Source organism: Rhinoderma darwinii, chromosome 12 (assembly GCF_050947455.1).
Source record: "Rhinoderma darwinii isolate aRhiDar2 chromosome 12, aRhiDar2.hap1, whole genome shotgun sequence".
Classification (NCBI taxonomy): domain Eukaryota; kingdom Metazoa; phylum Chordata; class Amphibia; order Anura; family Rhinodermatidae; genus Rhinoderma; species Rhinoderma darwinii.
Window position 1 is genome coordinate 71,949,825 of NC_134698.1, and position 12,527 is coordinate 71,962,351.

At 43.5% G+C, this 12,527-nt stretch overlaps 1 long non-coding RNA gene across 1 annotated transcript in view; it reads right to left on the minus strand.

The window, feature by feature from the left end:
* Window positions 1–1,525: 1,525 nt before the first annotated feature.
* LOC142664272 (uncharacterized) overlaps window positions 1,526–12,527 on the minus strand; it is a 38,140-nt gene continuing 27,138 nt past the window's right edge. The window contains exons 2-4 of the long non-coding RNA XR_012851248.1: window positions 11,440–11,516; window positions 8,729–8,880; window positions 1,526–1,602 (exon numbers count right to left, since the gene is read on the minus strand). This is a non-coding gene — a long non-coding RNA (uncharacterized LOC142664272). The remainder of the gene's footprint in view (window positions 1,603–8,728; window positions 8,881–11,439; window positions 11,517–12,527) is intronic.

Here is a 12,527-nt window from a genome sequence, read left to right on the forward strand (position 1 = left end):
AATTGCGACCGGGCCCCGAAGCCAGGGGGGCACACAGCCCCCCGCACCACATCAATAAAAAGTTACTATAGTAACTCGGGCCGCGGGCCCCTGTTACTATAGTAACAGACTGTACTTACCTTCCTGGTTCCGGATCGCAGCGGAGGTCCTGATGTCAAGCGCTGTGCGCAGCGCATGACGTCACAGCGCTATGCGCCGCGCACAGCATCGAAACGACAGAACTACCGCCGCGGCTGAAGAGGAAGGTAAGATTAGCCCTGACTGGCGGGGTCCGACTCCCGGGACCCGCCAATCAGCTGTTTGGAAGGGGCCGTAGCACTCGTACGAGAGCTGCTCCCCTTCATTCCGGTCACTTCATTCCGGTCACACTGTGAATCAGTGTCGGCGATTCACAGTGTGAGCGAGTAGTGACATGAAGGGGAAGCAGCTCTCGTACGAGTGCTGCGGCCCCTTCAAAACAGCTGATTTGCGGGTCCCGGGAGACACATCAGCTATTGATGGCCTATCCTGTGGATAGGCCATTAATGTTTAGGGACTGCACAACCCCTAAGCCTACGATGTAGCAGTCTTAGGGGGCCCATGAGACAGGATCACAGATTGTGTGATGCTGTCTGCTGGGCCCTGTATCTAAGCCAATCACATGGTAGGCTTAGATACATGGCCCATGTGTGATCCTGTCTGATGGGCCCTGTATATAAGCCTACCACACTGTAGGTTTAGATACAGGGTCCAGCACACAGTAATCTTATACTGTATAAGATTACTGTCTGCTGGACCCTGTATCTAAGCCTACTTTTGACCCTGTATCTAAGCCGGCTAATTGACAGTATCCATTGCTAAGGCGGGGCTTAGTGTTAGCTGGTGAAGAGGCTAACACTAACCCCCTTTATTACCCCGGTACCCACCGCCACCAGGGGTGCTGGGAAGAGCCGGGTACGATCCAGTACCTGACCATCTGTAGTGATGGTCAGCCACTGGGGAGGCCGCAGGCTGGTATTATCAGGAGGGGAAAGGCAAAAAACAGTGGCCCTTCCCACCCTGGTAATGCGAGGCTGCTGCTGCTTTATTGTATCTGGCTGGTTATGAAAAATGGGGTGGACCCCACAACATTTAAAAAAATAAAAAATAAAAAAAAATTGGAAAGAACGATGTGGGGTCCCCCCCCAATTTTCATAACCAGTCAGATACAACACAGCAGCAGCAGGTAGCATTACCAGGGTGGTAGGTGCCACTGTTTTTGGCCTTCCCCAGCCTAATACTACCAGCCTGCGGCCACCCCGGTGCCTGCCCGTCACTACAGATGGACGGGTACTGGTTCATACCCGGCTCTTCAAAGTAACCTGGTGGCGGTGGGTACCGGGGTAATAATGGGGGTTAGTGTTGGCCTCTGCACCTGCTAACATTAAGCCCCGCCTTAGTAATGGAGGTTGTCAATCAGCCAGCGGCCATTACTAAGGCGGTGATAATAAAGTTTAAAAAGATACAAGCACATAGAAAAAATATTTTATTGAAATAAAAAAACACATCCCCCATTAACCAGTTTATTGAGACTAAAAAAACGCCGTCATTGAAGTCCTCGTATCCGAAGTCCAACAACCGAACCTGTAATAAAACGCAAACACACAAAAATAATCAGTAACACATAAAGAAGCAAAATTATTATTCTTACCTTTCCTGGGTCCAGCGCTGGAGCCGCAATGTCAGCGAGCTGAGTCCTGTATCTAATCCTATCACGTGTGATACTGTCTGCTGGGCCTTATATCTAATCCAATCATGTGTGATACTGTCTGCTGAGCCACTGTATCTAATCCCATCATGTGTGATACTGCCTTCTGAGCCACTGTATCTAATCCTATCATGTGTGATACTGTCTGATGAGCCACTGTATCTAATCCAATCATGTGTGATACTGTCTGCTGGGCCCTATATCTAATCCTATCATGTGTGATACTGTCTGCTGAGCCACTGTATCTAATCCAATCATGTGTGATACTGTCTGCTGGGCCCTGTATCTAATCGTATCATGTGTGATACTGTCTGCTGGGCCCTATATCTAATCCTATCATGTGTGATACTGTCTGCTGAGCCATGTATCTAATCCTATCATGTGTGATACTATCTGCTGAGCCACTGTATCTAATCCTATCATGTGTGATACTGTCTTCTGGGCCCTATATCTAATCCAATCATGTGTGATACTGTCTGCTCAGCCACTGTATCTAATCTTATCCTGTGTGATACTGTCTGCTGGGCCCTATCTCTAATCCTATCATGTGTGATACTGTCTGCTGAGCCGCTGTATCTAATCCTATCATGTGTGATACTGCCTTCCGAGCCACTGTATCTAATCCGATCATGTGTGATACTGTCTGCTCAGCCACTGTATCTAATCCTATCATGTGTGATACTGTCTGCTGGGCCCTATCTCTAATCCTATCATGTGTGATACTGTCTGCTGAGCCATGTATCTAATCCTATCATGTGTGATACTATCTGCTGAGCCCTATCTCTAATCCTATCATGTGTGATACTGTCTGCTGAGCCATGTATCTAATCCTATCATGTGTGATACTATCTGCTGAGCCACTGTATCTAATCCTATCATGTGTGATACTGTCTTCTGGGCCCTATATCTAATCCAATCATGTGTGATACTGTCTGCTCAGCCACTGTATCTAATCTTATCCTGTGTGATACTGTCTGCTGGGCCCTATCTCTAATCCTATCATGTGTGATACTGTCTGCTGAGCCGCTGTATCTAATACTATCATGTGTGATACTGCCTTCCGAGCCACTGTATCTAATCCGATCATGTGTGATACTGTCTGCTCAGCCACTGTATCTAATCCTATCATGTGTGATACTGTCTGCTGGGCCCTATCTCTAATCCTATCATGTGTGATACTGTCTGCTGAGCCGCTGTATCTAATCCTATCATGTGTGATACTGCCTTCCGAGCCACTGTATCTAATCCGATCATGTGTGATACTGTCTGCTCAGCCACTGTATCTAATCCTATCATGTGTGATACTGTCTGCTGAGCCACTGTATCTAATCCTATCATGTGTGATACTGCCTTCTGAGCCACTGTATCTAATCCTATCATGTGTGATACTGTCTGCTGAGCCACTGTATCTAATCCAATCATGTGTGATACTGTCTGCTGGGCCCTGTATCTAATCGTATCATGTGTGATACTGTCTGCTGGGCCCTATATCTAATCCTATCATGTGTGATACTGTCTGCTGAGCCACTGTATCTAATCCAATCATGTGTGATACTGTCTGCTGGGCCCTGTATCTAATCGTATCATGTGTGATACTGTCTGCTGGGCCCTATATCTAATCCTATCATGTGTGATACTGTCTGCTGAGCCGTGTATCTAATCCTATCATGTGTGATACTATCTGCTGAGCCACTGTATCTAATCCTATCATGTGTGATACTGTCTGCTGGGCCCTATATCTAATCCAATCATGTGTGATACTGTCTGCTCAGCCACTGTATCTAATCCTATCCTGTGTGATATTGTCTGCTGGGCCCTATCTCTAATCCTATCATGTGTGATACTGTCTGCTGAGCCGCTGTATCTAATCCTATCATGTGTGATACTGCCTTCCGAGCCACTGTATCTAATCCGATCATGTGTGATACTGTCTGCTCAGCCACTGTATCTAATCCCATCATGTGTGATACTGTCTGCTGGGCCCTATCTCTAATCCTATCATGTGTGATACTGTCTGCTGAGCCGCTGTATCTAATCCTATCATGTGTGATACTGTCTTCTGGGCCCTATATCTAATCCAATCATGTGTGATACTGTCTGCTCAGCCACTGTATCTAATCTTATCCTGTGTGATACTGTCTGCTGGGCCCTATCTCTAATCCTATCATGTGTGATACTGTCTGCTGAGCCGCTGTATCTAATCCTATCATGTGTGATACTGCCTTCCGAGCCACTGTATCTAATCCGATCATGTGTGATACTGTCTGCTCAGCCACTGTATCTAATCCTATCATGTGTGATACTGTCTGCTGGGCCCTATCTCTAATCCTATCATGTGTGATACTGTCTGCTGAGCCGCTGTATCTAATCCTATCATGTGTGATACTGCCTTCCGAGCCACTGTATCTAATCCGATCATGTGTGATACTGTCTGCTCAGCCACTGTATCTAATCCTATCATGTGTGATACTGTCTGCTGAGCCACTGTATCTAATCCTATCATGTGTGATACTGCCTTCTGAGCCACTGTATCTAATCCTATCATGTGTGATACTGTCTGCTGAGCCACTGTATCTAATCCAATCATGTGTGATACTGTCTGCTGGGCCCTGTATCTAATCGTATCATGTGTGATACTGTCTGCTGGGCCCTATATCTAATCCTATCATGTGTGATACTGTCTGCTGAGCCACTGTATCTAATCCAATCATGTGTGATACTGTCTGCTGGGCCCTGTATCTAATCGTATCATGTGTGATACTGTCTGCTGGGCCCTATATCTAATCCTATCATGTGTGATACTGTCTGCTGAGCCGTGTATCTAATCCTATCATGTGTGATACTATCTGCTGAGCCACTGTATCTAATCCTATCATGTGTGATACTGTCTGCTGGGCCCTATATCTAATCCAATCATGTGTGATACTGTCTGCTCAGCCACTGTATCTAATCCTATCCTGTGTGATATTGTCTGCTGGGCCCTATCTCTAATCCTATCATGTGTGATACTGTCTGCTGAGCCGCTGTATCTAATCCTATCATGTGTGATACTGCCTTCCGAGCCACTGTATCTAATCCGATCATGTGTGATACTGTCTGCTCAGCCACTGTATCTAATCCTATCATGTGTGATACTGTCTGCTGGGCCCTATCTCTAATCCTATCATGTGTGATACTGTCTGCTGAGCCGCTGTATCTAATCCTATCATGTGTGATACTGCCTTTCGAGCCACTGTATCTAATCCGATCATGTGTGATACTGTCTGCTCAGCCACTGTATCTAATCCTATCATGTGTGATACTGTCTGCTGAGCCACTGCATCTAATCCTATCATGTGTGATACTGCCTTCTGAGCCACTGTATCTAATCCTATCATGTGTGATACTCTCTGCTGGGCCACTGCATCTAATCCTATCATGTGTGATACTGTCTGCTCAGCCACTGTATCTAATCCTATCATGTGTGATACTGTCTACTCAGCCACTGTATCTAATCCAATCATGTGTGATACTGTCTGCTGAGCCAATGTATCTAATCCTATCCATAGTTTATAGGGTCGCAGTGTTATAGATATGCTATGCTGTCTCCTATACACACATTTTTTTTTGGGCGGACACATATGTATTGGGGCTATTTCCCCTGACATTTTAAGCCCGAGGGTATGTTCACACGGCAGCGTCTGTTACGGCTGAAATTACGGGGCTGTTTTCAGGAGAAAAAAGCACCGTAATTTCAGCCGTAAAGGCATGTGCAGGCGTCTTTCGCTGCGTCCATTGCGGACGTAATTGGAGCTGTTTTTCCATGGAGTCCATGGAAAACGGCTCCATTTACGTCTGAAGAAGTGACAGGCACTTGTTTGACGCGGGCGTCTTCTTTACGCTCCGCCTTTTTACAGCGGCGCGTAAAAAAAATGACCGTCGGCACAGAACATCGTAAGACCCATTCAAATGAATGGGCAGATGTGTGCCGACGCTTTTGAGCCGCATTTTCGGACGTAATTCAATGCTAAAACGCCCGAATTACGTCCGTAAATAGTGTGTGTGAACCCAGCCTTAGTGACGCCCCCGGCTGCTAGTGCTGCATTGTTGGGTCACTTAGGAGACCCAGCGATGCAGCTGAAAGCTGCGGACCGTCGGCCATGAGGAGTTTGCGGGGGGGGGGGGCCAATAAGAAATTTTGCATCGGGCCCATGAGCCTTTAGCTACGCCCCTGCTGGTGTGTCAGGCGAGAAACATCAGAGAGCAAACACCCTGCAAACATTGCTGGAAGAACACAAGCCGGTGGCGGCAGAGTTATGATCTGGGGGATTTTTTCAAGGCTCTGAACCGATTTGGGTATGAATCCATCATTGCAGATCACGTCCCCCCATACATGCTGTTTGCCTTCCCTGGGAATCTTCCAGCAAGAAAATTCGACATGTCACACGGCCAGAAATATCTGACAGTAGTTGGAAGAGCACGACCAAGATTTTCAAGTATTTCCCTGGCCCCCGAATTCGCCAGACTTGAACCTAATTGATCATCTGTGGGACCTCGATTGTCTTGTTCGCTCTATGGATCCCCCACACGCACTCTAGATATTAGCTGGTGGTCATAATAATGGGACTCGACCGTGTATATCTGAATGTCAGAAATGTCCTGGTCTATTCACAAAGTATGTATACATATGCTCTATGTATGTCTGTAGGGTGCAGTAATAGGAAGAAAAAGAGGTCTTACTAAACCCAGGGGCTTCCCTTTGTACAAGAAATCCTACTAGGGAACTTTTACTTTTTTTTTTTACTACAATATACTGCCATATGTCTAAATCTATGTGTATTATGTGTAAACTGATACACACAGGCATCTTTCTAGGGCATGCCCAAAGAATGCCCTAAGGCGCCCTACACACGACCGTAGTTTTTATCTGTAACTATAGATATGTAATTACAGTTAATCTGCGGGCCCATTCATTTATATAGGCCAAAGACACCTCTCCATACATTTACGAATGTGTGTCCGGACCGTAGAAATGATCCGCAAAATATATAACATGTCCTATGCCTGTCCCTAATTGTGGCACGGACTCACCCTTAGAAGTCTATGGGCGCGTGCAAAATTGCGGGAGGCTACAGATGTGCATCTGTAGCCGTCCGTAATGGTGCCTGAGAGATCATGCGATCTTTTCAAGGGGTTGGGACATGTTCGTGGCATCATTTGTAGCCTCCCTTTTTTTTGCAGATCCATAAATACAGGTGCACTGCGGATGACCATATTTGCGGACAGCGTGCCAGATGGATGACTTGTGGATAAATATGGATCTGTGTTTACGGACAATAAAAAACACTACAGTCATGTGCATGAGGCCTAACATGTACTATGACAGGATAGCCCTGGGATGGCCCTTTCTAAACCTATGACCAATAACCCTTAAGTTTGAAAACAAAACAGCTGCGTTGCTGTCTGTGCTTTTATGAGATAACTATATGATGATTATGTTCTGCATTTCTATTAAAAGGGTTTTCCCATTTAGAAAACCCATTTTAAATACCCTATTAGGGAATTCTTCTTAGATAATAGATTGAGGTCCCCGAATAAGGACCCTTATCTTTTAGCCATAGCAGAAAATGCCTAACTCTGGATGGCCCACAGATCTGTGCATTAAACACGGCCCATTGATTTCAGTTAGAACTATGTCATGCTTTTTTCCCGTGTGGTGGCGCTGTATGGCGCTTGACACCAGATTCCCCCACAAAGTATAGCTGATCACTGGGGTTCTCATTAGCAGGACACTATGATTATCTTATAGTTGGGGGACAATTCTAACAAAGAGGGATCGTCGAAAGTGAACAATCCCTTTAACTCCTTAGGACCGGGGCAGCCTTCATGTAAAGGTGAACCCTGGCGATCTATTGCTAGCATCTGATAACAATAATGATTGTAGTGTACAATGGGTTAAACAGCCAGGTTTGGAGGTTTCTCAGAGCCTAGCCATTAGTGTTGGCGTTTGGCTGTCATTAAGGGTAATCTCACAGATAAAACGCCTGTGCCCTGCACGATGACTAGTATGTATATATTATACATCTCAGTGCAGAAACTAACTCCTACCTGTGCCATATCTATCTATCTATCTATCTATCTATCTATCTATCTATCTATCTATCTATCTATCTATCTATCTATCTATCTATCTATCTATCTATCTATCTATCTATCTATCTATCTATCTCATATCTCATATCTATCTATCTATCTATCTATCTATCTATCTATCTATCTATCTATCTATCTATCTATCTATCTATCTATCTATCTATCTATCTATCTATCTATCTATCTATCTATCTATCTATCTATCTATTTCATATCTATCTATCTATCTATCTATCTATCTATCTATCTATCTATCTATCTATCTATCTATCTATCTATCTATCTATCTATCTATCTATCTATCTATCATCTATCTATCTATCTATCTATCTATCTATCTATCTATCTATCTATCTATCTATCTATCTATCTATCTATCTATCTATCTATCTTTCTATCTATGGACAGAGACGTCAGGATCATCATCTGTATCTCAAGGTTCACCAATGTGTTCCCATGGCGTAATCTGGTCCACAAAAGAAGATCTTGGGGACTACGGCTACATGGTCCATGCTGAAGTAACAACGCAGATCTCTTATCATGTCCTTATCTTATAATTAGAGTATCCAGTCTTAATGTCCTAACTTACATCGTAGATTGTAGGGCACAGTAAAGTGTCCCCAACACCGGAGAAGGTTAAATATCCCATTCTGGCGAAAGATTGGTCGCAACTTGTGTTTGTATCACTTCAATTCTCCTCATTTGCCAGATCTCTGCATATGTTCATTATAAGCTATTTACACTGTGAAATTGGATGCCCTAGCAGATGGTTTTCAGAAAGCTGCTGTCTGCAGAATGTGTGCCTTTACATCTCTTTAACAGCTTGACATGAACCGCTGTCACTGGGCATTAAGACAGCTGCATTATTACCTGTCATTAGTAGTCGCTATGGCTTTGCTGCTAGGAACGCCGACCTCGACTAGCTTCACTCTGTGGATCTCACTGTGCGAGCAATAGGCTGAATTCTGCACGAAAATGAATATTAATGGTATAATTCTGAATCCGGTATAGTCTTTGATTCTCTGTGGGGAATATAAATTGTATTACAAGCAGTGCTAAGCATTGAAAACGAAAACTACTGTACTGACGGTATGGGAAATGGACATTATGTGAAAGAAAATCTGCACTATAATATATATATATATTTATATCTTGTTACTTGGAAACTCCATAGTATATAAAAGGCAACAAGAAGGGTTCACGAGAAAAACAAAGTGTCGTTTTTACCATAGTAATAAATCCGAGATCAGCTTTTATCAATGAATCATCGACTCTGATTGGCTGTTATGTGCAACAAGGACACTTGACAGTTCTGGCATATGAGGTCCAGAGTCATTTCAATTCGTAAAGTGCACCCGGTATTTACAGATGTGGCATCCAGAGTAAAATGCACCCCATTATGTGCTAATGTGGGCTCCCAGGTAAAATAAAATATACCCCATTATGTGCTGACGTAGACTATAATAGACTATAGTAAAGTGCATTCCATTAAGTGCTGATATGGACATCTAGGTAAAGTGCACCCTGTTATGTGTTGATGTGGACATCTAGGTAAAGGGCACCCTATTATTATTATATGTCGATATTGACATCTAGGTAAAGTGCACCCTGTTACGTGCTGATATGGACATCTAGGTAAGGTGCACCCAATTATTACATGTTGATATGGACATCTAGGTAAATTGCACCCCGTTACGTGCTGAAGTGGTCATCTATAGGTAAAGTGTGTTCTGTTACGTGCTGATGTGGACATCTAGGTAACGGGCACCCTATTATTATATGTTAATATGGACATCTAGGTAAATGCACCCTGTTACGTGCTGATATGGACATCTAGGTAAAGTGCACCCAATTATTACATGTTGATATGGACAACTAGGTAAAGTGCACCCCATTACGTACTGATGTGGACATTTAGGTAAAGTGCACGCCGTTATGTACTGATGTGGACATCTAGGTAAAGTGCCCCAATTATTACATGTTGATATGGACATCTAGCTAAAGTGCACCTGGTTAAGTGCTGATATGGACATCTAGGTAAAGTGAACTCAGTTACGTGCTGAAGTGGACATCTAGGTAAAGGGCACCCTATTATTATTATATGTCGATATTGACATCTAGGTAAAGTGCACCCTGTTACGTGCTGATATGGACATCTAGGTAAGGTGCACCCAATTATTACATGTTGATATGGACATCTAGGTAAATTGCACCCCGTTACGTGCTGAAGTGGTCATCTATAGGTAAAGTGTGTTCTGTTACGTGCTGATGTGGACATCTAGGTAACGGGCACCCTATTATTATATGTTAATATGGACATCTAGGTAAATGCACCCTGTTACGTGCTGATATGGACATCTAGGTAAAGTGCACCCAATTATTACATGTTGATATGGACAACTAGGTAAAGTGCACCCCATTACGTACTGATGTGGACATCTAGGTAAAGTGCCCCAATTATTACATGTTGATATGGACATCTAGCTAAAGTGCACCTGGTTAAGTGCTGATATGGACATCTAGGTAAAGTGAACTCAGTTACGTGCTGAAGTGGACATCTAGGTAAAGTGGACCCTATTATTATATGTTGATGTGGACATCTAGTTAAAGTGCACCCAATTATTACATGTTGATATGGACATCTAGGTAAAGTGCACCCCGTTACGTGCTGATGTGGACATCTAAATAATGTCCACTCCGTTACGTGCTGATGTAGACATCTAAATAATGTCCACTCCGTTACGTGCTGATGTTGGCATTTAGATAAAAATGCACCCCGTTATGTGATGACGTGGGCTCCTATGTAAAGTGCACCCTGTTATGTGCTGAGGTGGGTTTCAAGGTAAAATGCACCCTGTTATGTGCTCATATAAGCTAATTGGTAAATTGCAGCCTATGAGATGACGTCATCGTACCCCATCTATAACATTGTTCATCCTGACCTTCTGATTACTTCATAGAAAATACTCATAATCATACACTTATGATTGACACTTACACAGGCAGAGCAAGAGAGATAGAGCAGGTAGGAGCATCTAACTGTATAACATTAGGAAATTGCATAAAGAGTGGATTCACACAAACAGCGTTTTTCGGAAAAACTTTTTGGCCGTTTTTCCTGGCGTTTTGCTGCATTTTTAGCGGCAAAAAAACACTGCGGCCAGACGTTAGCTTAAAGTCAATGGTGAAATATAAAACACCCTACAAACACGGCATTTTGTTTAGGTAGAGGGTGTGAAGGAGGCTTCAAAAGCAATTCCCTAATTTACTTTAGATAGGGTGAGAACACACAAAGCTGCCTTTATGTGGTCGTGAATGGCTGCATGATTAACGTCGTAATCATGCGTCCATTCACCGCCACAAGTGGGCGATGTTTCGGCCTGTCATGGCTGCCGCTCCATGTGTTCTCACCCTTACCTTAATCACTCCCTGCTATTGGACAGAGCAGCTCATTGAAATCAAATTTCTTTCATTAGCTCTTCTTGGTGCCCTTAGCAGAATACAGTTGAGTTGCGGATGCTCTTCCTTATTACCAATCGCTCCTCTTAAAGGGGGTCATTTGGCATATTGGGCGGACTGACCATTTGGTTATTCGGGAAGAGCTTGTAGGCCCATGGATCCGTCATTTACAACAATCCTTAAGATTTAGGCAGCGGACCTGCAAGCAAACAATTGTAATCATGATTATAGTGGTGGGTAATGGGCGCAGATCACTGGTTATTATAGATTAGTTCCCACTTCCCTCTGCTTGCCCCTCAGGCTGGGAATTGTCGGCCCGCCACTAGTAACAGCCTTGGGCTCCCTTGTGCTGTAGCCTTATTAATAACTTTTCCTGCGTGCAGAGTTTCTGTATTTGCTACATGATGTGATTCTTGGTAAATTGTTAAAACTAATAATAATGACTTGCTATAACATGAAATGCGCCTCTTCCGACACTTTCCAATCTATTAGAGATATCACTGGGGAGACAATGATTTTGTGGAGCGAGCACAAGAGTTTTGCATAGACAACTGAAAAGAAGTGAGAAAACTTTTATAATTGCACAAATTGCAGCTTGAAATTGCTAAAACTTTTTTTTCAATGTCATCCCACAATATTTGTAATAAAGAAAGCGTGCTGGATCCGAGGTGATGATACAACTTTGAGATCGTGCATCATCCACATAAAATGTAAAGTCTGAACAGTAGGTAGAAGCACAATACAGGCTTGATGAACATCTCAAGTAAATCTTGAATATCAAGATTTCGTCTTAAAGAATATTTCCCCTAAAGGAAAAAAAAATGTGTTCCCCTTTTGTCGAGTTTTATTCACCTGTTTATTAGTTATATCCACCTCTGGTTGTCATCTTGCTTTCCTAGAGTCCTGAATGAATCTATCACGATACATAACAGGGCACTTATAATTATGGAGGACATGACTTCAAGGCAGAAACAAGTTTGGATGAGGCCCTTGGGGGAAAAATTTGGTGGTAGCCCCTCCCCAGTAGCAGTATATAAGTCATGTCCCCCCTATAATACGGTCCTTCACAAACCTAGGAAAGCTTTCTGAGTACCCCATATGGCGCCCCTATTCGCCCAGTTCTACCAGAAACAGATAAAATGAATAAATAGAGAAGTAGAATTTTTTTCCTTCACAGAAGAGGACGATTAATGGACTTATATACTTTTAA